A 27,818-nucleotide genomic window follows, 5' to 3' on the forward strand; every position below is an offset into this window, starting at 1 on the left:
CTGTTGTGCTGTGATGCAGCCTGCAAGGCCTGTACACCCTGAATCTACAGCAGAGTCTTCAAAGGAAAGTGTCAGGCATAGCAAGTGAATGGCTGCATTTAAAAATAATATTGATGGGGATTTTTAAGATTGTCAGTTACTACTGTTTCAGTATCAAAAGTGGGCATTTAGGGGGAAAAACAGTTTTTCGGCAAAGATTTTCTTTTCTTTAGAAAGTTTAGCTTTTCATTGTTTTTCTTACAGGATGATTTTGTTTTGATGATGATATGATTATCATTATTATTTCATTTTTAATATATTATTTTCCCTCTTTTTTTTTTATTTTATTTTTTTTGGTCAAAGGGGACAGAAAAGGAGAACAATGTTAGAGAATATTGACTTATGCTAAATTAGTTTGAGACAGTTTCAGGAATTAAATCAGTTTTTGAGATAGCTGTCACTAAATTCTCAAATATGTGGGTACATGGAATGATTAGTTAGATTAGGGAAAAACTGATCAATCCTTTAACTCGTCAGACAAACACCAGGATGGGGGACAATGGCTGACCAGAGCTGGATGTGGCCTCTCTTGTCATAGCTGAGTCCCACAACAGGTTTTGTGTAGCACTCTAGAAACAACTCTCTTTATTATGTAGTGCTTGTGTTGAACAGTAGCAGATTTAAAACAATAATATTATGACTCTTCAGAGATCACAATCAGTGTTTTAAACACTGACTCTAAGACAGTGATTTATCTTAACATAGGTCATGGTTGTCCTGAATAAAATTTAAAATTACAGGGTATAAAAATGCAAGACTTGGTGAAGGACAGAAGAAAATCATAATGAGAAAGAAAATAAAAATTTGTGGTAAAATTGAGATACTCCTAATGTTGTCAGCTTTAGTCTTAATATAAACAGTAGTCCTGTATTTGGAGCATTGTAGTTGGTATGGAGGAGGTGAAAGCTCCTGTACTTAATCAGGCAGAAAAGTGGTTTGCCCCTTGGTCTTCCCTGTCAAATGCAGTTTTTTTTATCCCGTGGATCCTGGTGGATGATCCTGGAAGGAGGATCCCCACTTTGGTAAACAATCCCATCCTTGCTGAAGAAAGCATTTCCTCTATTGTCCACATTTGTAGGCAGTTGTGTCTTCAGATACCAAATACACAATGCTTTCTGTTAAAAAAAAAATAAAAATTAACCAATAAACCAGAAACATTTGAGAAGCCCTTATCTGTTTTATTTAATCCCAGAATGGAAAAAAAAAAAAAAAAAAAAAAGAAAGACAAACCAGCACCAATCAACCAAAACCACCTTTCCCCTTGAGAAATAAGACACTCAATTTTTTTTAAACAATTTTTAGATGCTTCTTCACTGGTTTATGGGGTTTCTTCCACAAAAGCTTCTCACATCCAGAACATAAGTGGTCTCCTGAGCCAAAGTCATGCTGCCTCTCAGGGGGGGACCTGAGGACCCTTATCTGCAATCTGCAGTTGTAGAAATGTTATCTCTTCTCCTCAGAGGGTCAGCACTAGAGGGCAATACAGCCACACAGACACACACCAGTGATTTTTAGTGGACAGTGTTTGCTTCACTGACATAAAAAAAGGGAGGGTGGAGATGAGTTGTCAGAACCGTGAGTCAGAGAGTAAATTGGTCCCACCTTAACCACAGTCCTCTGCCATGCAGCAATTCCCCTTATCAGATTGCTATCAGAAATTAACACTGGGTAAATCTTCAAGATAAATATCATTAGTTCCATTATTAGAGATAGATGATATAATGCAGAGAAGTTTCACAAGGAGGTAGAAATTAATAACTGGAATTGTATGTATGCTATAAGCTACCAGCAAATACAGCTTTATTCTGACTTTTTTTTTTTAATGGTTTCAAGACTGGCAAAAAGCATTTAAATCCAACTGGATTAGCAGCAGCAAAAAATGTCCTTAGACAAATAAGTAAAAGTGATATTATTAATTCCAATCTCTGTTTAGGGTGCTATTCTGAACTTGGCCTTGCCCTCTACTTTACTGAAACTCTATATGAAATTAAGAGATGGCTGATACAGGACAGGCTAAAAAGTTCAATCTGTTGGGACCAGGATTCATTTCAACCCATCAGGGTTCATTATTGCACTAAGTGGTGACATAATTACAGATCTGGGCTCCCCAGGGACTCTCTTGGAGCTGGCTCCAATTTGCAGGCCACCCTGCAGGAGAATGTCAACCCTGCTTATGCCAAGCAGGGGGTTTGTAGGGTACTCCATGACATACTGAACATGAATTCCTTCCTGGAAATCTGTTGCTATCTCCCTGATAAGACTGATTTCGAAACACAGAGAAGACTGAACAGAGCTGAAGTAAATGTTACCCAGCCTGTGTTAATGCACAGCCCTGCATTTCTCCCTCCCCACCACAGTCATGCTTATTTAATCTATCATTATCACCTACTTTTCATGGAAAATAAACCCACCACCTCAAAGGCTGTGAACATCCTTATCTGCTTATATTTTGGCATTGCAATCTTCTTGGTTTAACAGGCACAAATTTTGTATGTACATAGACACCAAGAATGGAAATTTTACTCCATGGAGGAATCTACCTGAGTATTTTATATATGTTCACACTCATGAGCTCATTATGGCACAAGACCTTATAAATATTCGCTAGCAAAACAAGTGGGGTTAGGGACCTACATAAATGTAGATTTTTGACAATTTTTCCATATTTACAAAGTGGAACAGGTCAAGGTTTGTTGCATCTTTACAATTAGGCTGGGACTGGTATCTAAACATACTTAGATCCATCAGCATATCCTACATAAAGAGGAAAAAAAAAAACCCCTTCCCTTTGATTTTAGCCCCTCCAACCATTTATTGTATGATACACTACTTCTCCAGCTCCCTTCTGGCTTTAAGTTTCTTGCAGCTCAACTTCAGCACAAATCTATGTAATGATTTCAATTGAACAGCAACTCATCAAGGCCCAAAAGGTCATGGAAAGAAAGATGGAGCTCAAGTATGCACATCCTGAAAACCTATTGTTTAAAGGACTCCAAATAACTGAAGGAAAGAAGAGAATACATTAAATCAATATGGAAGAAACTTAGAGAGCTGTGTCAAAATGGGTTTAGGTTGGATATTAGGAAAGGTTCTTCACCCAGAGGGTGGTTGGGCACTGGCAAAGGCTCCCCGGGGCAGTGGTCACAGCACTGAGCCTGACAGAGTTAAAAGCATTTGGACAATGCTCATGGACACTCAGTGTGACTCTCGGGGTGTCCTGTCCAGGGACAAGAGTTGGACTCAATAATCCTTGTGGGTCCCTTCCATCTCAGCACATTCTGTGTTTCTATAACATATCAAGGCAAGTCATTGCCTAGGGAGGTATGTACTGACAATTCTCTAGAACACCCCCAGAGAAGTCCAGAACATTTGGAGCAACACACTGGCAGCAGGCAATTTCACATTACCAATTAGACAGTTACTTTTAAGGCAAGGCTGACTGAGCATTGACATATGCTGTCAAAGAAAGTGGAGCATGTATTTTAAATGCACATTCTGAGAGATGTGCTTTATAAGGAGGAAGTCCTGATTTAGTCAAACAAGCTGCAACACTTTTTTGCAGAGGTAGCTGAATGACATGTAAGGGCTTGCTTTGTATAGAAGGTCAGACTAGCTGATCCAATAGTCCATTCAGAGCTTAAAGTCTCTCGGAGCCTATAGTCTGAGCTATAAACTTAAGCCTCTTACTGGGAGTTGAAACACTTTTTGTATTGTCCCTTGATCATGTATTGAGGAGAAAGCAGACTAGACAGTGAACAGTGGGATGCATGCACCAGGGAAGATGAAATTTGAAAAGGAATCCATCTTTATACTGAGTCATAACAGAAGTTTTGTTATTACCTCTCCATGTGTGGGTATAACACCTTATTTAAAGTTGGAAATACAAACTGACTCTGAAGTAAGGATTACAGAGTAGAAAGGCTTCAGAGTGGTTAACAAGGTCTCACACTAAACATCACCCTATGCCAGAAGATGAAAGGAGAAAATCAACAGAAATATAAACACTCAAAAGTCCTTATTGTTGTTTCTAAATGTGCCCATCCTCAATGAATATTTAAGGCTAGGGTGGTTATGCTGCCTTGTGTTTACTCATCCCTGGTCTTTCTCAGCTCCCCTATTGCTTAGGTGTATTAGAAGCAAATAGCACCTTAAAAAATCACTTCTGATTTGTGTCAAATCAAAGGAGTCTGTAGCTATCTGAAGTTTTACAAGTGGGGACTTCACTTTAGTGATGAAGTTTCAATGGCCTATTTCCTGGTACTTAGAGGAGATTTGTGCTACACCAGTAGCTTGTTAAGCTGTTACCCTGTTTTGTAGGTACTAATTTCTTTTAATGTGAGTTTACTTTGTCTTGCTTTGTTTGCTGTTATTTCTTGAGTGGGTTTGGTTATCTCCTCCTTAAAAGGAGATTTCAGACTGATAGTATTTACCTAAGAGAGCCATGGAGATTATCTTAACCATTAATGCATCTGTCACTATTTGGGAGGACAGGACGTACTTTCTACTGAATTTAAGTAAATGTTTCTGAATTAACCTGTGAAAGTGAAAAAACTTCTTAAAAATTACATGTAACCATGAAGGTCATGTCATCATGCTAAATATTTTCTAATTAATTTTATGAAAAGAGGAAAGTTAAAATAGTAGATAGACAGACTTATGTGGTATGTGGTTTTTTTCTCCCTAATGTTTGCTCCAAAGATCAATAAAGCTAAGGAAAGATCCTCTTTCATTCTGTTAATTGGGTCCCATAAAAACCAAAATGGTTGTGTATTTACTACTGTATTTAGAAAACAGATAAAACAATCAATGTGTCTCTGAAAGCATAAGCTGGGCTACAGCAGGTTCCAGATGCCTTTGAAAGCCCAAGAACTGCACATAAACCAAAAGCACTGATTGGAATGCCCAGATCACTCTTTGGCAGATCCCAGTTTCCACTGAGAAACCAAAGGGAAGATTTGGAGAAAGCTGAAAGGAACCTTGTAAGGATTTAATGAGACTTTTCAAGGTCAGCTTTTGGTGTGAGCATTTGGAGGGGGCTGCTGGCCACAATAAAGGGGTACTTTAATAAATGCATCCCTCACCAACTCAATTTATAAAATCATTCTAGTAAAGGTCTCAAACTTTTTAAAGTGAAATGTAAAAATCTGGGAGCAGAGATCAAAGCCTAAAACTCCCTTCTACCAGTTAAATATCCCCTCAGCCCTCTATGTACTAGCATCTCTTGGTGGTTTGACACAACATGACTTTACCAACAGAAATGGAAATTACAAGAGCTAGCCAATTCAGGCCAAATAAGAAACACCAGCCAACCTCATCTGATATCTGAATTTCCATAAAGAGTTGAAAAAACACTTTCTTTTCTTTCTTTTTTTTGGTCTATTTTTCTTGTTTTAGTGCGCACGCATTTCCTCCCCCTCCTCCCCAGTTCCCCATTATCCCTTTTTTCATCACTTTTAGTGGTTTTCACACCTGAAGTGTGAAAGAAACCAAAGACAGCTCAATTAGTAAATTTTTGTACAACTTTTGACTGGGCAGAGCATCTGAGGTCCTAAAATTAGAACACACCATGTTTCAAAGTATTTGTAATTGCTACAAAAATTCCCTTAGTGAAGAAGATTTCAAAATTCTTTTTTTTTCATTACTATTTAAATCTCAGTTGCATGAAAGAAGAATTGAACAATCCCAGCCAAAATTATGAGCATCTTCCAGCCTTTCTCATCATTTTACTGCCTCTGCTAATCACTGTTGTAGACTCAAGAGTTAGTCTTCCTTCTTTGCCTTGGAGAATTTAGGGCCAAAATAAGCAAAAATATTAACAAGTAGAACATTTAATAGAAGAAAACAGCAAAGACTCAGCAGTTTTCCTGAAGTCACATGGGAAGTCCACTAACAAAGCAAAGACTCAAGCCTGGACCTCACATCCCAGTTTACAATTCAAATACTTAGTTTAAATGTTTATTTTAGCCACATATTTTAAATGCAATAGCATGGTTTCAAGTGCAAAACCATTCTAGACAGGTTGTTCATGGCTTAGATGTAATTCTTTTCATATTGGAAGCTCAAGATTTTAATGAATTTGTGATTATTATTATTTATTACTGTAAACTGGATTATGTGACACTGAGATTGCCTTATCATAATGAACCTGACTACAACACCCACAATCCCTCCTACACAAGGGAATGAAAAATTTCTAAGAATCAGATTTCTAAGTATGATTTTTTGGCAAATACCAAAGAAATATGACTCACTTGTCATGAGTCACATGAAAATGTTACAAGGCATAAAACAAGAGCTGTTCACGTGAAACATTTTGCATGAGAAAAGGTGACCAGCTGACTAGGTCAGCAAAGTGGCTGCAGGACCTGTGAGTTTCCACTGAGATGTTTTTATTTTTACATATGTGAAAAAAAAAAAATCTCCTTTCTTAACAACATTTTTGCAGTGGGAAATGAGAATTACAAATAGCTGGATTTAAACCCAAGCCCAACAAAAAACTGTCCACTCTTGTCAAGACCAATTTACCACGCCACAAGTTTCTAAGGGATGTGAGAAGCAGGTAGATCTGAAAACAAAACTATTTAATAACAGGTTTTCTATAGCTCATGCCACGTTAATGCCATAGATTTGGTGCCTGAAAGACAAGCAGTGTACCTGTCTTTAACCCTCTCCTTATTACATGAATCAGTGTTGTGTCTGCTCTGTAATTTGGCTGTAGCTGGGCTCGTTTTGGGTCTCAGCGTGGTCGGAGCTGTGTGAGAGGCTGCTGCTGGTACCTACGTCAGGCACCACAGAGACACTTGGGAATCTCCACTGAAACCACAGATCCTTTGGTGCAGACGTGCCCAGAACATTTCTTTGTGGATTTATTCACATCATCTGCCCGGAAGAGACAGCATTAATATCTTCTGTCAACCTTTTTTTGGAGATGATAAACAGCTGCCTGGTGAAGTGGTGGGGCTTGCCCACACTCAAACAGAGAGTCTGGGGAAGGGCAAGGAGCTGCCCCCAAATTATCTCGATCTTGCTCAAAAAAAAGTGCTTTGCTGCCATAGCATCCTCGTCCCTGGATGAACAACAATTCCACGTGACCCTGGGAATATTTTATATCTTCATTTTTGTATCAGGACTCGTTAAAAGGCCAAATTTGAAATGAAAGATACAAATCAATGTGGGTGAACATTTGGGTCACCAAGGGCAGAGTCTGATTTCACTGTTTGACAGGTGACACAAACACTAGATAAAGGCAACAGATGTGGTTTTAGTTGTCTTGGAAGTTAGGGAAAACATAGCAGTGTTTTTAGTGCACTGCATAAATGGTACCTGACCTGGTGGTTTCCTGGCAAATGAAACAGGAGAAAGAACAGAGAGGACAAGACAAATACAACCAGGTGCACTCACAGCTACCATGAAAACAAAGGGGTTTGTCCCCAGAAAACTTTTAGGATAGCTGATGCTGCTCCAATACAGTTGACAGAAGTGTAAGAAAATGGCAAAAATTTAAAATAGCTTTTCAAAGCATCCATTTCTATCCCCACTACAATGTTTACTTCTCCTTTAATATACCAAAAATAAAAGATTTCCATCCCAGAGGAATGTTCTGGATATGCTGTATTATACAGTCACATTATGCTCTAACATTTCAGTCATCTAAATATTGTTTTTGGGATTACTCATGGAAACTTCACAGTGGAAGAGGAAAGGGGAGGGGAAGTTGCATGGAGAAGGGAGGGGGGAAACATCCCCTATTAAAGCTCCATTAGCTCCAGAAAGGAACTCTGTGAAGTGCATGAAAAATATTGTGGATTATTCAAAGACGTCTATAATTTGAGTGTCTGTTTTCAATGTCAAGTTTCCTCCTAACCTCTACCACTTTTTTCCTCTTTTTAATTTTTTAAAAATGTATTTATTTTATTTCTGCAGAGGAGGATAATGATTATTACAGAAGTAAGTGGGAAAAGATGGATTGTCTTTATATGAAGTGTAACAGTTGGGTAAGGCATTTAAGCGGAACAGAAAATAACTAGGATTAAAAACCTTTTTTAGATCCTGCCAGGGCTGAAATCGTTGTCACAAGGAAGATGTGTTTAAGCTCCAGCAAAGTTTGGGTGAGGCAATTGTGAAGATGACGGTCTAATGACTGTAAAACCTTCAAAGTGGCAAACAGAGCAGAAGGCTTCCCACAAAGGAAGGACACCTTCTCTTCCCGTCCTTCTTCCCCCCGTGACTTTTTAATGTCAGCTGTGAAGCGCACACCTGTGACAAACACAACCCCACAGCTGTCACTCGGGGCTGGGAGCGTGGGCAGGAGTGGGCTGGGGACAGCATCTGCCCTGGTCCCCGCACGGGCTCCTTTCAGCTGGGGTTTCAGCTGGCAGTTCCAGAGAAAGGCAGGTGGGGAAGCCGGGGTGAATCACTGAGCTGGGTGCTTTTGAGTCAAGGCTGAGGAAAGGCTTATTACACAACTTTCACCTTCGGGGTGGAGAGCTCAGGAAAGAGCAAACCCACACCAGTTCATCGGCAGCTGGGCAAAGCAGGAGCCTTGATGCTTTGCTCTCCCCCTTTGCTCTCCCAAAACTCACAGGGAAGCAATTCACAGGTAAAATAATACGTGAAATTACACAGTGGTTGGTGCCGTGCTGATCATCCTTCAGCATCACACCAGGCTTCTTTGCTTTGGACAGCCAGTTTTAGTAGGCTTCAAGCCACGCAGAATGAGAAAAATTGGGAAAAAAGAAAAAAAACAACAACTCCTGGTACACAGGCACAGAGGGAGGAAGCTGATTTGAGAAACCCCTCCCATCTGAAACAGGGCAAAAGCTGCTGGCAGAGCTGTTTCCCCTCCAGCAGCCTCAAAACAGCTCCATTTTTGCAACCTCAGGTACCAGATCCCTGGATCCTGCAGCCTTCCCTCTTCTCCTCAAGCCTGCACCAGGCACCAGCTCACCCCCAGCCTCCCTGCTGGGTCAGGATGACAGATTTAATAACAGGAGTAATGACAGCTGATGGTATAATTAGAGCAGTGAATTAAGTGTGGGAGTCCTGCAATTTGAGAGGTAGCTTGTGACCTCTGGGCTGTATCCATCGTTGATGTGTGCCCTGGGACACCCCTCTGCAATCAGTGGGATGACACAGGCATTTGAGATGGCAGCTTTGAGAGCACATTTCATCCCATTTTTTGGCCAAAAACCTGCTATGTAAGAAAAAGCAACACCACACTCAACCTGCTCCACAGTTTGGACAAGACAGGGAATTTTGTGCTGTGCTGAGACATTCTTGTTCTACTCAGAAATAATCTGCTTTGGTATTTATGCTTAATAGTAGCAGTGTGTAATGTTTCTAAATTGCTTGTACTCCAAGCTGTGTGATCAGGCAGTAAAGGACCTCACTGCAACCTTGTTCTCCCCAAGCAGCAGCCTGAACTCACAGAATGGCTTCTGGTTCTTAAGCTCATCACTGCTGCACACATCACCTCTGCAGCTGGAGGGATCAAAAAGTTGTTTTTCCCTTGTGTTACACAGTGAAATTTCAGACCCAGAACTTTCTGGCATTTGCTTCTGAGGAGAAAGTGGGGAAATTAATCTGTTCTGTTTGTTCTGGCTTAAATATGGAAACATCTGTTAAACTGTCTCCTATTGCCTCCTGGCTGCATTAAAGTGATGACAAATTTTGCCACTGATTACTGAGTATATTTAATTTTTTTTTTTTTTTTTTTTTACATGCACGTTCTGTGCAATGCTCAGGACTGCTGTACCTGGTGGTTTGGCTGCCTGCAAAATGGTAGGGACTGGATCTACATTTCAGCCTCACATGTATTGATGAGCTGCCCCACAGCTATATATCAATGCAGAATTTTGTCAATTTTCCAGGAAGGTCCTGAATATCTATATATTTCTACTATATTAAATATATGTATAATATCTATACACAGAGCACATATATATATATAAAATCTATTTTAACATATGTATTTTTTTATATATACATGCATATCTATGCTTGTACCTTGCCTCTGGCTTTGCTTTCTGACCAGAAATTGATTTGAGAAATGGGAAAGGATTTGAGCAGAAATCCTATTGCTGAACACAACACATCAGTGCTAAGCAAAGAGTTCAAAGTGGGGATGCAGAAATAAGTTCTCAACCAGGCAACCCTGTCAGGGACTGCTCAGTGCTTTGCTGGGGAGATGGGCCAAGTTCAAGCAATGGTCACCTCTCTCCCAGGAATCAGAAGATAAATCATAGGCCAAACATATCCTACAAGGCCAGAAAGTAATCAGAGGAAAAGGGAACACTCTAAGGGAGCAAAAACAAATTCATTCAGATGTTTCTGGGTTAAGGAAAAATGCTCCTGAGTATCTGAGTGGAGAAGAGAGAAAAACATCTAGAAAAGGATGAACAGAATGAATAAAGAACTGGAAGGTTTGGGTTCTACTCAGAAGTTTGGTTCAATACCCAGTGCCCTCAGGAAAGGGCACTGATGAGCTTTTTGGGATGCCTGTAATCCTTCCTCAGCTGCTGAGGCAATCCCAGATTGCAGAGAGCATTCAAGTGGGCTGAGTGTAATTACCTGATTGGCATTTAGTAACAGAGTAATTAACACTTTTTGGCATTTCTTCCTTTGAACATATGGTGTTCAATGCTTCTGTAAATAAGATATTTATATGACACTCCCAGCAATACACTTAATGATGACTTTAAAGGTTATTTTCCACATTTTCCAGAAGTAACACTTAAAGTAAGTGTGCTGGACACAGGGAAATTCTGGTGAACTGAGAGATGAAGTTAATGGGCTAAATTCTGCTGACTGGTGTAAACTGTAATCAACAACTTTAGGGAGAAAACTTTTGAGGCTGTGGTGGTAGAAGCTAATGCATTCTCACCAAGAAAACTTTTCACCTGGGGAATTCCTTACTGCACACCAAAACTAAAGCAAGACACAGAAGAATGGCTCAGGATTTTTGGGAGAAATTATTTTAATCTAAACTGTTGGACATTTAAAATTAATCTGCAAAGGAGCTGAATTCTGTAGCTCTCTGCTTGGATCTAAGCACTTAATCCAAAGTTTCATGAAGTGAATACCACAGATAAACAACCTCAGTGCATTTTCTGCAATTAGTCTCTGGTAAAATAAAATCCCAAATCATCACCAAAGGTTCCCACCTGCTGACAAGAGGAAAAAAGTAGAAATCTCGTAATATTATGATTATTAATATTGTATAAACCCCCTATTTTTAACAGAGATTCTTTGCATAGATACACATTGCTATCTCTGCTTGTAACTGACTGAGAGTAAGAGAAAAATTTCTCTTGGGTTGCTTAATCTCACATTTTCTGCAGGGTTTCTTGTACATTCTTTAGTAATGTTGATTCAGATCTTGTGTTGAATCAAGCTTCCTTACTGGAGGATTAGGAAATGTGATGGTTTGTTCCAATAGAAATGAATATTTTAGACATTTGGCAGAACCCTGTGGCTGACCATGAATCACAACTTTTGGTCAATCACTGCTCAATACCTGTCTACAAAATGCTGGGGGAGGAGGGGGTCAGAAATTTAATAACTCCGTGCTTTCTCTGCAAAATTAAATTATTGCAGTGAGCTTTGGATGACGTTATTAAAGTGACACAGTGAGAAATACAACTTTTTTCCCTTTATTGCCTTGAGTCAGTTGATAATTCACAGCAGTGAACAAAAGAAAGCCAGTGGATAACACATGTTAGCAAGGTCTCTGCAAAATTACCTTCCGTATTAGACTTTTTCTTTATCACTGAGATCCACTGCCAGTTCACATTAAAATTCAGAGTGCTGACAAATGCATTTCTCTTAACAAGATCACCATTATTTTTTAATTTTTGCTAGGCAAGAGCAGGGCACAGACTGGCAAGCAGAGCCCCTGACACCCCTGAAGGTTTTTTGTTGAGTGGGAAGGATCTTATCATTTCAGGACAGCTACATCTAGCTCATGGGGTCTGAAAGTCATGTAGCCATCAACAGGAAGAATTTACTTCTGGCCCCTTGTACCTCTGGGGAAGTGGAGGCAGCATCTCATGCACTGAAACAACATCCCAGTGCAGCATCTTCCTCATCTTCCTCCCTCTCCCGCTTCCCATTCACTTCTGGCACTGCTGCCCACCACATGAGCACTTGGAAGGGGATTACTGTCATGGCTTTGCACATGGAAGTTCAAAGAGGTCAGGCCCCCACAGCAATGGATTGTCACAGGGAGTTTCTGCTTTAGCTGGACTCCAGCTCAAAAGCATTGCCTGATGGTTACCAAAAATGTCTAAGAAAGATTTTTCTATTATTATTAGTAGCATTAGCATTACCATTAGTATTAGTATTAGTATTAGTATTAGTATTAGTATTAGTATTATTAGTATTAGTATTAGTATTAGTATTAGTATTAGTATTAGTATTAGTATTATATTTGAAAATTTTCATGGCCCAACATGAAGCTGAAGTTGCCACTCATTGCAGCCTCTCTCCTGACCCGTGTCCCCAGGCAATGAACTCAGGTACCAAGCTGCACATATCTGACTTTTGCACCAAAATGTTTTGCTGTACTAGATTCAAAGTACATATTAAAAAAAAAAAAAAAAAAAAAAAAGAGAGAAATCTTTATCGGGGACACACATGGGGAATCAGCACAGATTATCAGTTTTGCAAGATGGTCAGAATGAGTCTCACCTTCTGACCGAAGCTATCACCTCTTCTTTTGATAATAAAACCTGCACAGAAGCAACTTGTCCCTGATTTGGGACAGGAAATCTCCTACCTGTTTGTAAGTATTGGAACTGTCAAATCTGACAACAAATATGTTCCTGCTGTAAAATCTGTGCCTGTAATCGGTGTCTTGATCACCAAAGATCTGGATGCTTTCAGCAGATCATCTGACCTCTCCAATAAAAATATCCAATATCATCTGATCAAATCCTCTCAAACCTTGCCAGCCATTTAGGAATCACACACATCCTGCCAGAGTGCTGATGCTGATAAAAATTTAACTCAGAGATCATTGGTAAGACAAGCATCTGTGTGGATGCTGAGGCCCAAATTCTCCTCTTAGTGTGGTCATCATGAGTTTATCATGGAGAACAATTCAGAGATGATGTGGCATTCAAATCTTTTTTCTGGGCTTGCAAACTCAGTTTTTATTATTCATTGAAAAAATCTGAGAAGAAGAATTACCAAAACCAAAAAAACATCCAATAAATCCTAACTAAAAGCCCACCATGAAACCTCAAAACAGGAGAAGAAAATTACCAAATATTTGATTTGATTTCCCCCCACATATCAGGACTATTGGAATTAGAATATTTTTAATATCCCTTCCAACACAAAACCTTATATGATTCTATGATTTTTTATTCTTGCCAGCTGTTCTGTGCACCAGCAAGCTTTTGGTATTTTTACTTTTTTTCTCCCCCTGAAATCTGGAGATTTAATGTTCAGTTATGGGAAAAGGAAAAACCCAGGCTCTGCACGCACCATATTTTGTGTATTCCCCAACTGAGTTTCAGACTCACGATATTTAGCTGAAAGCTAGAATTCTTCTGAGACACTTCTAATTTTCCAGAGGAAAAGAGATTAAATCTGAACTACCGAGTCTTTTTCAGTTTCAGTGATGGTTGATGAGAGAAGACCTGAAACTCTTGCGCTACACTCATTATTGACTGTACATAGCCAGGCTCCAAATAGGTAATTAAGAGTCATTTTGCTGTTTGCTTAATATGATAGCCATGGCTCTAATCTCGAGTTTTAAAGTGTTTATTGCAAGGCAATAGCATAAACATTGAGGGAAGTTTCTTATGTGATTTCTTGGTGCACTAGATGGCACTAAAGCATGGCTTTTATATGCATAAGGAAAAAATCCCAACAAAAATTGATATGTAGGTTCAGTAAACTTGAACTATTTTGGTCAGGTATATTTTATGAAAGTTCTTTGATATATTATTTGTAATTTTTCATTTTAATTTTCAGATCATCAGAAACAGAATTAATTACACCCACTTTGATATTAAAAGAATTTCAAATTGAAAATAAATAATGTTGGGGAGTTGAAAAAAAACCCTGAAGAAACTAATTTACCCCAGGCTAGATGCAAAATTATTCTAATGTTCAAAGATTAGGGGGCTTGATGCAAGTGAAAAAAAAAGTTCTGTACCAATTACATGGCTTTTTCATGAACTTTAGATATCAAAAACATTAAAGTCACAAAAAAATGTAAAACATCTTCAGGTTTCCTATATAGAAAAAATATTCTTAATATATAAGCAAATAGATAGCTCCACACTGTCTCCCAGGCATACCATGTTCAAAACATCAGGTAGGGCCATCCTGTAAGAACAGGGCATTTTTTTCTCCCACGTAAGTATCAAGAAAACAAAATTAAATTTTAATTTTTCTTCACTTCTTCCCCTCCCTTCAAATGAAGAGCTACAGCTCAGCTCCTTCGAAGTTTCTTTTAAGACATTCTTCTGTGTTGTATACAGCAAACTTTGCTCTCTTATATGATCATAATAAACAACAACAAAGGAACTATGAAGGGTGGATCCCTTGTAAAACTCACCTTCTAGACAAAACCAAAAAGAAATATGTCTTAGTTCATCTTGGGTATTTTTGACTCGTAATGCTGAGGGTGCTTACAGAGACATTTCAAGTCTTTATGATGCTTTGATGATTCCAGAGTTATTCACTGAGTGTTTCAGAAAGAAAGGAAGCAGGAAGAAAAGAGCAAGGAGTTAAAAGAAGAAGAATGAAGGAGCAGCGAGGTGCAGGCTGAGTGGGAGCTCACTCCTGCACCAGCAGTGGTCCTGCAGCCCTGCATTTCCAGCAGCTCTGCAGCAAAAAGGAGGTAGCTCCATTTAATGCTTCAGTCACAGAGGTTAGATGTGAAGTCCAGGAATATGTGTAAAAACAAGCAATATATGGCTTGAGCTTGGGCTATAAACCAGAGGCTGCAGAGGCTGTGGTTTCATGCTCAGGCTTCAGAAGCAGCCATTTACCTGCAGTTCTCCCACTCAGATATGCAGCTTCATTTAAGCTTCCAGTTAAGGGGCTGCTCCATCAAGCACTGGCTCTGCCATGAGCAGAGCTGCTTTATTTTGGCTGCAGAGACCTGAGAATTTGCCCTAATGCTTATAACAATGCCTACATATAAGTATTATTTGATTTATTAAATTTTTGTCAACTGAGTCAAAGCCTGCATCTCAAGAAATATTTTGTACAAAAAACCTAAAATGCCTACATGAAACTATTGAATATACCAAGAGCACAAAATCCTTAAATTACAGAGTTTGCAGCAGTCAGCTCATGTTGTTCTGAGGGTCAATATTTTTAGCACCTCTACAGAAAATAAATTCCCTTAGAATCATAAGTGAAGCAGTCTCAGTGATACTTGTCCTTAGCCTTTTCCACACTGCAAATGCAGAACTATGGGGAAAGAAAAGAGGAGAAATACATGGTTTCAATATTTTTTTTTTTAAGTATATATTTGTCTGACAACTTCATCAAGAATAAAAAAAAGGAGATATTAGAGGTGCATCTTCACTAATGCCTGTTGGTGTGATTTCACCACAGAGCTTGAATTTTACTGTTTTAAATATGATACATGACCTTGCCTGTTTAATGAGGATACTATTGATCTAAAATGAACATCTTAAAAAAATTAATTACTGACATTATCGATAACACTTCAGGTTATTAAAAATTAAAGAATATTAAACTTCCAATTTACTTTTCACTGTGCTGCACGCGCTTCATTCAGTCTAGACAATTTCACCTTCTTTCTCATTTGGTTTCAGCTGTTGATCCTACTGTGATAAGGTTGCAGCCACCAAAGGGGACTTTTTGAAAAAATAAAGTTTCTTAACAAGAATAAGAAAAAAAAAGTTAAGAGCAAGCCGCTTGTCGTGGTTCTCTTCCCCCTTGCTTTTATGACATGTTTGGTTCCCACACAAGGGGAATTACAGCAGATAATTCTTTGATATTCACAACCCTCCCAAGTGCTCGGCCTCCAAGTCACCCCTGTCATTCTTTGGCTGAAGGGTTGGGTAGTGCAGGTCTTCTACCAAGCTCTGAAGTTTAGATCTTTATTCCACCTACTATCATGGAGTGACCTTAAAGACCTCTTGGTTCCAACCCCCTGCCATGGGAAGGGACACTTTCCACCAGACCTGCTTGACCCAAGCCTTGTCCAACCTGGCCTTGAAAACTTGCAGGGATAGAAGTTGCTTCTTTAGGAGCAACAGCCAAAATATCTAACACAAATTCACGTAATTCCCACATCTGTTGCACACTGGTAACATCTTTTTTCTCCTGCAAGCTCCCAGAGCCATCTGTGAACTCTCTAACCAGAGGAGAATCACCCCAAAAATTGTTTCTGGCCCCTGGGTGTGGAATATCAAATGTAAGAGCATTGCAGACCCCTCTCCTTGAAGCTGAGCCACAGGTGTCAGAAGAACACTTGGGTTGCTGATGGGATGAAATATTTCTGATGTTGTTTTATCTTTCTGTATTGACTTGGGAGCAAGACCTGAAAGTCACTTACAGAACTAACTTAAATCCCACACAGACACTGGCCACGGAGCTGGAGAGCCTTTGGACTAGTCCCCAGTTCAGCAAGTAGTTAAGGACATTATGATGATTATTTAAGCACACAGTGTTGATTAGTGACTGTCTGACTTTGCTGTAGCATTTGCATAACTTCAGGAATTTACTAGCAGGTTACTTTAGTGTTTCAGAAAAAAAATGTATATATTTTCCCATAAAAAAAATACTTTCAGCTTTTTTTTTTTTTAAGCAACTAAATTGTTTTTTATAATGATTCTTCCCAATTTGTGTCTATTGAGATTTTTTCTTATTTTTCCCTCCTCCAGTTTCCCTTCTTTCTTCTTTTTCAACAAATAAGAAAACAAAGGAAGGAAAAGTAGAGCAGAACATCTGATCTAAAGTATCAGCAAAAAAATTTTCAGAGCTTGGTTTAATGTTTTATTTTTTTCCCCATAGGTAATTCACACACAAATAAATTATTTCATTTAAGTAGTAATATGTTAACACAGCCAGCTGCTGAGGTCTTAAATAATTGCTAAACACAGGTTTAATTTTTCATTTTAGAAAGAAAGATAAAACATCATCACTGCAAAGGCGACTGTGTAATTTAAAAGAAACTTCGGTTTTCTTTATCATTTAGGTAGGTGTTAAAAATTTCTATGCAGATCAGACCAAGGAATAGAGACATCTTTTCTTTGCATTTCCATTTTAGTTTGAAGAAATTAAAGTGATATTAAAAACTAATGAATCCCTTCAGAGAGCTAAGTTCACTGGAGCCTCATCACATTAATGTCATATTCTGATATTTTTTTTCCTTAAGTCGTGTTTTTACTATTGCTTTCACTACCTAGTGTGGAATATTATAAAAGAGGAAACACTTCTAGATATCTAATTCTGATCCAACATAACTCTTCAAAGCGGGGGATGCAAACAAATAAAATTTAGAGAAAAATCAATGCAGCATAAGAGGTTGTTTTATTTAAATATTTTCAGCATGATCCATCTATAGTTGACAGGATGCACTGTGAGAATTACTGCATGCTATTCTGAATTTTGTGTTTGCAGAAGATTTGGTTGTATCACAACCATCTCCTGTGACCTTAGAGCCCATGAGTCAGTGAGAGGAAAAATGGTGAGCTCCAGGGAAAGATCTGGGCAGCCTGCAAAGATCAGAGTAAGGGGATTCTGCTGCGTGGGAGATTTTTGTAGACATTCTTCAATGCGTACGTGTGGGTCTGTACGTGTCAGAGTATATCTATAAAATTAAAGTTGGTTACAATAGATGCTCTTATCTGACCTACTTAAAATTGTACATGAAAGCACAGTTAATTTCATCTCCTATCTGTCAGATTGATACAAATCTCCTGTTCAGTATTAATTATTGTATGCATGAATATTCTTCATTTTTGGGGGAGACCTGATGATTAAAGCTACTGCCGACAGAAATCCTGAGCTCATTAAAATTCCTTCCCCCACCCTCACTGAATGTGCATGCAACTTTTGAGTCAGGATTCATCCCCATTCTGGCTGTCATGCAGTCTTTTGCAACTTTGGTTAAGGGGTGTAAAATGCTGCCTCTGTGAACAATTCAGGCTTTTAAACTCAGTTTATATTCATTGCACAGTGAAGTAAATCAGAGCAAAGTGGTCTCGATTTCCATCTGAACCCCACCTAAATGCTCAGAGTTCATTTTTCTTTGGTTTCTGCTTTTAAATCCTCCAAAGTAACTAGACCTCAATAATTTAGGACGTGATGCAGGGTGTTACTGACATTTTTGCTCTCTTTTAATAAAATAATATGTCCCTGTTCAAAATCATGTCAAAGAAGAAATCAGGAATTCAAAGCTAAGGTTAATCATCCATAGAAATGTCTGACAAACAAATCCTGAACAAAAAGTTGCTGTACATCTGGGTCTCTGTTTATGGCTTTAAACCTCATAGATTGGGGTTTCCTTCTGCTTGGAAGTTTCTTCCACTGTGAAATCCCTGATGCTGTCCCAAGCTGATGCTTCTGAAAAAGATGTGCCCTTCACTGGATCCAGAATCTGAACCAGATCAACACTTAACACTGTCCAGTTAGGGTGTTTGGGGAAAAGAGTACAAATTGTGTTTTAGTAGTTAGATTTTAGTTATTTGTCTTGTATGTGGGGTTTTTTTCACAGGGACAAATGTATTTTGATGAAGAAAAGGGCCAACAGAATATAGAGGAGGCTTCAGAAAAAGAATCCAGTTTCACTCAGAAATGCTGCAAGATTAATGAGTTGTTTTCATTAGAAACTTTAAATTAACATGATAAAAAATCCCTAATAAGACACCACAGTCCCCCAAACTAAGAAAGACATGTCTCAGAATAGTCAATCAAGTCATAATTACATGTTCAGCCAAGGTGCCTGAAAATCAGATTAAGCTCCTTGGTCTGTGGGAGCTGACAACAGAATTGTTTTGACTTGTTAAGTGAGTCCTGAAATTAGTGGACAGCTCTGGCTATGACAAATATACTGAAAACAGCATTAAAAAATGATCTTTTTTTCCAACTATTATTAAGGTTTGATTGTTTTTCTTAAACGTGCTACCCAGGGAAGTGGTGGGATCACTGTCCCCACAAATGTTCAAAAACTGTATAGATGTGGGACCTGGGGACATGGCTCACTGGTGGCCCTGACAGTGCTGGGTTAATGGTTGGACTCAATCTTAAAAGTCTTTTCCAACCTTGATGATTCTATGATTTTATGAGGATGAATTCGTCAGAAGCAGAAGAGATCCACAAATAGCACTGAACAGAAATCTTTGAATCTGCAACATTTCTCTGTGGTACACTTAGAACTCAAACAAAAATAATAATTAAAAGAGTGATGAAGAATACATTAGCCTGTTGTGCTAACACTGAGAAAATGTGCACTTTACTCTTAGGTAGTTCTAGGTACCTTTGTGTGGCTTCCTTATTCTCACAGCCAGGTGCCTTTGAGAAATATTTGGTAAATAGTCTCTTGTGCTGTAATCAACAACCCTCATGCCACCATTTCCAGTGGGAAAAGCACCTTTGCAGTGGCCAGCTCATGATATTTGGTTTAAAAAGTACTTGGTCAGCACAAAGCATCTTTACTGAACCAGGCATGCCTGCCAGGGTCAGATTTGAAGGTGAGATTTTGAAGGAAAATAACAGAACAGCAGAAGAAGGACAACATAAACTGGTTTAATCTAGATATTCACACTCTAATCTCGCAAACATCTATGGTTTTCCTTAACCCTACATGAACCTTTGCACAGTGTTTTTTAGCTGCATACTGCACTGTTTCTTTCAAAGTCCTTTAGCTTGAGAGGAAAAAAAGAAAGAAAAAAATTGCCTCTCATTTTAGAGTCGTTCTACAGACCATTTATTCTTCAGAAATAATTGTGGTCAGACGTTTAGCTGAGAATGCTGGTATTTGTCCTAATGTTCTGTAAATGTTTATACCAAACTTAAATGAATGTAAATACCCCATCTCTGAGCTCTGTGGTAAATGATTTGTTCTGCACAGGGAGCATTTGGCAGGGAAGTTTTGCTACAACCCATTCCTACTGAAATAGTTGACACCAATGGCAACTCGCCATCTAATCCCTGAGCTCAAATGTAAATACTTTGCTCCGCAAGCAAAGTTAAAAAAAAAAACCAAAAAAAAAAAAAAAAAAAAACCAAAGCAAAACAAACAAACAAAAAAAAAAACACAACAAAAACAAGCCAGTTTTGTGCCAGAGCAAAAATAATCTGCACCAACTCTCTTCCTGACACAATTTATTTGTCTCTGCATGCTGCTGAGCTCTGCAGCTTGATGTGTTAGAAGTCAAGTCTGTGCTCTTCTGCACCTCCCTCCATCTCAGAGCTCTGGTATTTTCTTGTTTCCCCATGTTTTAGCTCATGATTCAAAGGGATGAGTAGACAGCAAAAGTTTCAGTTGGCTCTGGGTGAAACCTCGAGCATTTGTTTTCACTGCAGGGATAACTCCCATTGATTTCAAAGGCAAGCAGGATTGCAGGCGTGTGCTTCCCTTCTGAAAATCAGAGCTCCCAGATGCAAATTGAAGGCTCGAAATAGACAGGTATCAGTTCTGCTAATTAAGTCTCATTTATCTTAACCATTTCACTGCTTTATCAGATAGTGCAGTGATAAGACACTATGAAAATATATGACAGATAGTCAAGGTCTAGACTTCTCTAATGTGGCAATTTTTTATATTATGATCTTCCTTTGTATATGCAGATGAACTGCTCTTTTATTAACTTCCCTTTGTAAGCATTTCACATGCCAAAAAATCAGATAGGGCTTTGAAAAAAAAAAAAATAAAAAAAGCTTTCCGAAGTGATGAGAATGAATTAGCCCATAATTGGACTGATTGGTAAAAGTTCAGTACAATGCAATAAAAGTGCACCATTATCAGGATTTAAACTTGCTATGGGAAATTTTTATTGCTGTTCATTTAAAATATATCATCTTTGGCTGTGCTCTGCAGGGACTTACCAGTGTTGAAGCAAGTGAAGAAATCTGTAGGGGAAAAGGGCCTCTCATACAAATATAAGTAGAGCAAACATTTAGCTATTAATATGTATATTACTGGAATTACCCTGATTTTCATGGACTGTCATCTGTGGTTGTGGAGAGAAATAAAATCACAGAATTTCTAAGGTTGGAAAAGACCTCCAAGATCATCAAGTCCAATCTTTGAGTGAATACACCATGTCAACTGCATGTATTGAAGAAGAGTGGCCATCTCTCCTCATAGGATGCCTGTGTTACAAACATCAGCAGCAGTCTGGAACCTGTTTTCTCAGTTTTGCTGTTTTCTCAGTTAAAGTAACAGAGGAGTAATACACAGAAGACTAATACACAAGTGTTCTAATCTCTAAAGTAGAGATTACATTATTTAATGCCTAGAAACAGAAGCTGAGCACCAGCCTGGCTAGAAATCCACCACATATTTTAATATTGGAAGCAGATCAATAAAAATTATGTTGAAATCTTTAACTTAAAACAGGGAGTGTTTCTCACCCCAGTGTTTTGTCTCATTCAAACAAGGCCAGAGAAAGTGTAGGGCTTCTGCTTTGCAGGTGATCAGATGGTCTTTGTTTATTTCACAATCCTTTGATTTACAAATTTCTGGATATTCCTCAATGGGGAGGCATCCTATGATCATATGTCCTGAAAAGATATTTCCTTCATAAACTTGTCTTGTTTCCTTTGGGGGCCTTCACAATATCTTGTGATCTTGATGGATGCCAAGAACCCATCAGGATCTCATAATTAATTTTCAAAGTCTTGCCATTTTTCAATACCCTAATTCCCTCCCAGACTCTTGGGGAAAGAGATACTCAGCATGACTTGAAGGTTATCTCATTGGGAGTATTTCAGAGGAGAGAAAAAAACATTCAAAGTGCACATAGCAAACATATTAACTCATTAATGGCAACAGAGCCTCAGTTGGCCCATATCTGTGTCACTAAGAAGAGTGATGGAAAGATTATTGGAATTGTTGATTTTGCACATCTTTTCCAACCTTAATTATTCTATAAGAGGTGATATTTTGAGTAAACAAGTAGAACATAAGGGAGCTGCCCAAGATGAAAATTAACATCTTGATCTAGAAACTTCTGGTTCTCATGCACAAGTTAAGCAAAAGCAAAAAATGTGGTCCTAAGAAAAAAAAAAAACAAAAACTAAACAACCCAAGGGCTGATCACAAAATGCTTAGCAAGCAAGGAAATACACAGAATTACCATAAATTTAAAGGTCCCTTTTGATGATCAGTAACTCCTACAAGCATCCGAATGGTGATGAAACTACTGAGCTGTGTAATCCCGCTATCAGAACCGCATCTCTTGTTCAAGGAAAATTGCCACAGCTTCTCTGTGTCTTTCAGGCTGCTGAGTCTGACCTTTGTGGGGCTAAAAGAGGCAAAAAAGAGAATTTCAAGGCTTTCAAATATTCTTGCAGTACAAAAATATCTCTGTCTTACACAAATATTTTATTTTCACAATTCAAGTCCAGATTTCTCCATTCACACAAGGGTGTTGCTCACAGCAAAAATAGATCTTCAGGGCTGATACTGTAACTTCTGCTTTCCTACAAAATGAGAAGATTTCAAAAAAAAAAAAGAAAAATTGGTGCAAGAAGTTGTTTACTGTTAAATTTTAAGAATGTCCAGCCTTCTTGCGGACTGACTTTATCCTGAGCCTTGGTACTGTTGTGAAGGAGAAGGAGTAACAGGGTGATGTATCACAGCTTTGTGCAATATTATATTGGAAAGAACAGGTTGAAATTTCTGATCTGAGCTTTAAAAGGGGAAAAAAAAGGATTTACTTGTTTATAATCTATTGTGTAGTGTTCTAATTCACCAATTGAGATTTCATAGAAGTTTCGAATGGTTTGGGTTAAAAGGGACTGTAAAGATCATTTCACTGGTGAGTAAACTATTAAGATGTATCATAACTCATATTAACAATGGTTTAAAAATATATTTTTTAATAGCAATCAGTGACCATAGCACATAATTCCCTTTTGAAATTTGGAATACCTGGCATAGTTCACAAGTTTGTACTTAATGAAATCATACAGACCAATAAAAATTTAATTTTTTATTACAGCAAGTCTTTAGACCTTAGCACTGCAGAGAGAGATTTTTATTGCTAAATCTCAAATACAGGAAAACAAAAGAAAATGCTTAAATACAGGAAAGTACCCTAAATTTCCTGTCTTTCCCATTATTATATCTCTTGATTCTGTGGCTTACCTACCAACTTGAGAATGAGGTGACTTATGAATATTGAAAGAGTGAATAATTAAAATTTCAACAGCAAAGAAAGACCCTCTTAGATCTTGATGAACTTAGTCATGCTTTTTAGTTGTGCTTTGTAGAGTATTTTTATTAAAATTATGATGATTTATGATTAATTGACCCATACCAAAGAAATGTAATATAAAAATCAGAATTTTGCACACTTTTTCTTCCTCTTCTTATTTCTTGACATTTATGTCTTCAACTGGGAAGCTATTTTTTTCTTTGTCTGACAATCTCCAACTTATATTGGAAACATATTTGAATAGCCTATGCCTGTTTCTTTGAGATTGCATTGGGCTATTGATGACAGTTAAACCAGAATGCATTTTTAAACTGAAATTCAGAGCGTGTCAGAACAGAAACTGAAGTCTCTTAGGTGTTTGAATAGATTATCAAGATGATATTTTATCAGCATTAGGGATATTATAAATGTATTTTTGTTGCAGGAAAATAGATTCTAAGGCATTTACCACCAAAGATACATTATATTGATTTCTACCAATCCCTCAGAAATTCCATTCAGTAAAATTTTTTTGTCCTGTGGTTCTAAAACAATGTAAGTTGTGAGGAGATAAAGCTCCTGCAGTTTTAATTGCCTTTTCTAAAAGGGAAATTACTCTGCACAGCCCTCTACCTGGTCATTTGTTTTGTGCATGCTTTTGAAGCAGAATCCTGTACTGAATTATTAATACATGCTAAAATTTTGTTATCCTCATCTAATTAGAGAACAGCTGGACAGATGTGGTAGAGACACCCTTTCTCTCTGCCTTATTCTCATGCAGATTAAGTTATATACCCTTTTTTTCCCCTAAACACACAAAATTAAAGAACAGAGCAACTGAAAGACATTTGGGATAATTTTAGTTTATTTTTCTCTCCACTTTGTTTTTCCTCTGCCAATAGTTACTCTCCCAGAAACCAAATCTTGTCACTGGGACTTCAACAGCTGCACGTTGGTGAGATATGGGAGCCAGAATCCACTGGGTGCATTTCCATTTCCACCACTGTTAAACTTAGATCCTCATTTTCTTTCTGCTCCTGGTAGCCTCGGTGTCCAAATTTCTTGGAAGTTATTTGGCTCTCGGCTTCTCTTTGGGTGTGAATCAACTCCTGTGCAGGGTTAAACACAACTACAGTTCCAGGGACAGCAAATGAAACATGGTGAGGGACAAACTGGTCTGGTTTTGGTTTGTTTTGCCTTATGCTTTCCTCCAGAACTGTTCCAAGCAGCTTTGTACCTTCAAACACCTCTCTCAGTATATCAGCACTGGTCAGCTGCAGAACATATATTTTCAGGTTCTGCTACAAAAATAATGTGTTGATGGGCTTCAGCATAATCCCTGACTTATTTCACAAACTTTAAAAATAAACAAGAAACAGAAAAAAAAGCCGAATAATGGTATTTTATGACTACAAGGCGCCTCTTGGAAACCAAATCTTTACAGATGAGAACATGGGATGGCACTATGCTGCAGTGGCCATGTGGTGAGCTCCAAACTCTGTCAAACCAAACATTTTGCTCAGGGTTGATTTATGTTTGCCTTTTTTATAACCTATCTTTGCTATGATCTTGTCCTGGGAGGGGAAGGAGTTATGGAGTTGTGGAAAGGGTGACCCTGGATATTCCCAAAGGAGGTGATGACCACGATAAATATGCCATGAGCAGCAAATCAATTTGTAGGCTCCTAAAAGAAAGAATTGCACCACTCCTTCCCTTGGAGGACAGCAGAGTTACTCAGAACAGCCCTGTCATTGCTCAGCCTGAGACTGAGGGGTGTGAAGGGAATAGCCCTCACAGATGCTGAGTTTACAAATAACAGTAAATGACTGATTCTGATACTTGCTGTCACGCGTTCAGAGAATATTGGGGTTTTTTCTGCCTACAGTCCTGTTTGTCCTCTTGGAAGTCCCTTACAGGCCGATGTACACTCTCAGGACGATGGCATCCTCTTAAATCAGGTGTTCTTAATCCATCCTTCATCTTAATCCATTTTCCCAAAGCCCTTAACTTTAAATAAGTGCTTAATTTTAGACTATATGGACAAACTGCACCCTGTTTCCCTAAGTTATGAAGAAGAAAAATGCTGTTGAAGTGAAAGGATTTGTATTTTTTAAGAAAAATTAATATTAAAAAAGGGTTTTAAGGAACTTCAGAAAATTATTTGTGTTTTGCATCTGAGTAATCAGAAACACTAGAAGATTTAAATAATCCAGGCTCAGTAGCAGGTTAGATAGGAGGAGAACCTAATTTTGCTAATGTAAGCCTGTTGTCTCTCACTGTCACGCCACTGTCACCAGTAAAGCTATCACAGAACAGCTCTTCCTTCCTCTCTCATGCTTTGCACGAAATGACAAATGGTAAAACATCTTCTTGCCATAGACATCAGTGAAATTAATCTAAATGTTTTTGTACATGGGCCATTTAGCTTGGTTTCTTTGGGTTTTGACACTATATGCTCACATAAAAAATATTTTAGGCCTTGGAGGGACCAATGGAAAAATATTTCCCAAACGTTGCTTTTTGAGAGAAAATTGGACGAGCAGGAGCCAATCTTCCTATTTCCTTTCGTTGGCATTTTGTCTACTGCATCTGCATGTAAAATTATTTTATAAGCTAAAATGAGTGAACCAAAGATCATAGCCAAGAGCCAATCTCCACATTTTAGAAATATTTATTGAGTAAACTTGATTACATGAGTGAGAATATCTGACTTGAATTTTGGCAGGGGATCTTGCCCCTCACTTCCCTCTGGTGGAAGCACCAGCACCATGCTTCCCATCCATGCACAATGGTCTGGGAGAGTACCTACAAACCTTTTGGAGTGACCAGGCAGAACTGAAGATCCCATGGCTGGAAAACAGGCACACATAGGACACAAGACCATCCTACAACAGTAGGAGTTGGTAAGGTCTGGTGAGGAATGGACAAGGCCCTTTATTATATATAAATATTCTGTCCTTATGTGACAAAATTCCCACAGCTTCAGGACTGGTAACATTTGTGCACTCCCTGAAAGCCTCACAGGATGGACATTGTCCTCCTGCCTCAGTTTCCTTTTCCCTCTGGCAGAATAAAAATGCTGACCTCTGTTTGCAACCACCAACACAACATCTACAACCATCAATGCAGATTTATTTTAAAAAGAAACAGTATATGAAATTTTATGAACATGAAGATTTGTTGAAGGATGCAGTTGGCTGGTACAGCTACAGTGCATCCAGTGGAACATCCCAGGCTACACCAAGCTGCTGAACATTCCCCTGGTTATACAAAGGACTAAGTATTTGACCCCCTGGGCTACTGTGGGGCAACTACAGAGTGTTCCCTTGTGGCAGATGTTGCAGTGTTTTGTAGTTCTTCTTTCCCTCCTGATATGAACACTGTGAAGAGATAAAGAGCAAAGGAAACAGAGATGAGCTGATGGGCTTCCTCCTTCTCTACAACAAACCAAGGTTAATTTATCAAGAGGAACTGCTGCAGATTTTATGAGATACATAAAGCTTTAAGCCCAAGTAATCACCATTGCCAAACTAGTCAGCTCAATGGGATAAATTGTCTTCCCCCTGCCCACTGAGTGGGAAATCTGTGGATCAGAGGCATTTTCACCACCAAAAAGCATTTTTGCATGCTGCCTCTAAGATGACCTTTTATAAATCCCACCAAATCCTAGCTGGCTTCCCACCATGTTGCTAATAGTTTGATCTGTGACCTGCTAATGAGGTACATATTGTTTCACCTCCAGTAAAGGTATTAGGATGTCTACTCAGTTCTGCAGCACCCCGGAGATTATAGTTGCTTGCACCGGGAGGAAAAGGCATTTCCAGGGCATAAGTCATCATTTACAGTTATTAACAAAGGGATTTATTATGTTGCTGTGTTTCAAACAGCGGTGTGCACAATGCCTAAAGCATGCCAGAGTGCAGCTCCCTACCACATAATGTCCTAATGAATCACCACGACTGGAGGAGCTGTAGAACCTCAACATTCAATCTCCCCTTTCTCCCCCCACACACCAAATTGACAAATAAAGACATAGTGGCTTTGCACTTTTATCAGATAAAAGTAATCTCAGGAGGATGAGTACATTGAAACCGCATCGAGAAGAATGTGGGGTGGGGGGGAAATCCACTTTTGGGAAGGAAAAAAAAAAAAGAGAAAAAGTCTTGGTGTAGCAAAACAGCTTTACTGCAAAGTTAAGTGTTAACCCTTATCCCCACGGGCACAGGGGGCTGTGTCTGTGCCCACACAGTCAATGGGATCTTTAACCATGACTTCAGGGCTTGCACAGTCAAGTCCTACTGTAAAAAGAACCTTGCTTTCCAGAGCTGGGAAGATGAGGCTGGCTAAAGGCTATTGAATCCCGCCTGTCCACGCTTGCCCTCTCTGTAATTTATTGTAATTGAAGGCCAAAGGCTCTCT

General features: G+C 38.7%; 1 long non-coding RNA gene across 1 annotated transcript in view; it reads right to left on the bottom strand.

The window, feature by feature from the left end:
- Window positions 1-594: 594 nt before the first annotated feature.
- The window catches only part of LOC146763527 (uncharacterized), a 56,143-nt gene continuing 28,919 nt past the window's right edge, over window positions 595-27,818 (bottom strand). The window contains exon 2 of the long non-coding RNA XR_014952210.1: window positions 595-26,779. This is a non-coding gene — a long non-coding RNA (uncharacterized LOC146763527). The remainder of the gene's footprint in view (window positions 26,780-27,818) is intronic.

Source organism: Lonchura striata, chromosome 1A, assembly GCF_050655825.1.
Source record: "Lonchura striata isolate lonStrDom1 chromosome 1A, ASM5065582v1, whole genome shotgun sequence".
NCBI classification, from domain to species: Eukaryota; Metazoa; Chordata; class Aves; order Passeriformes; family Estrildidae; genus Lonchura; species Lonchura striata.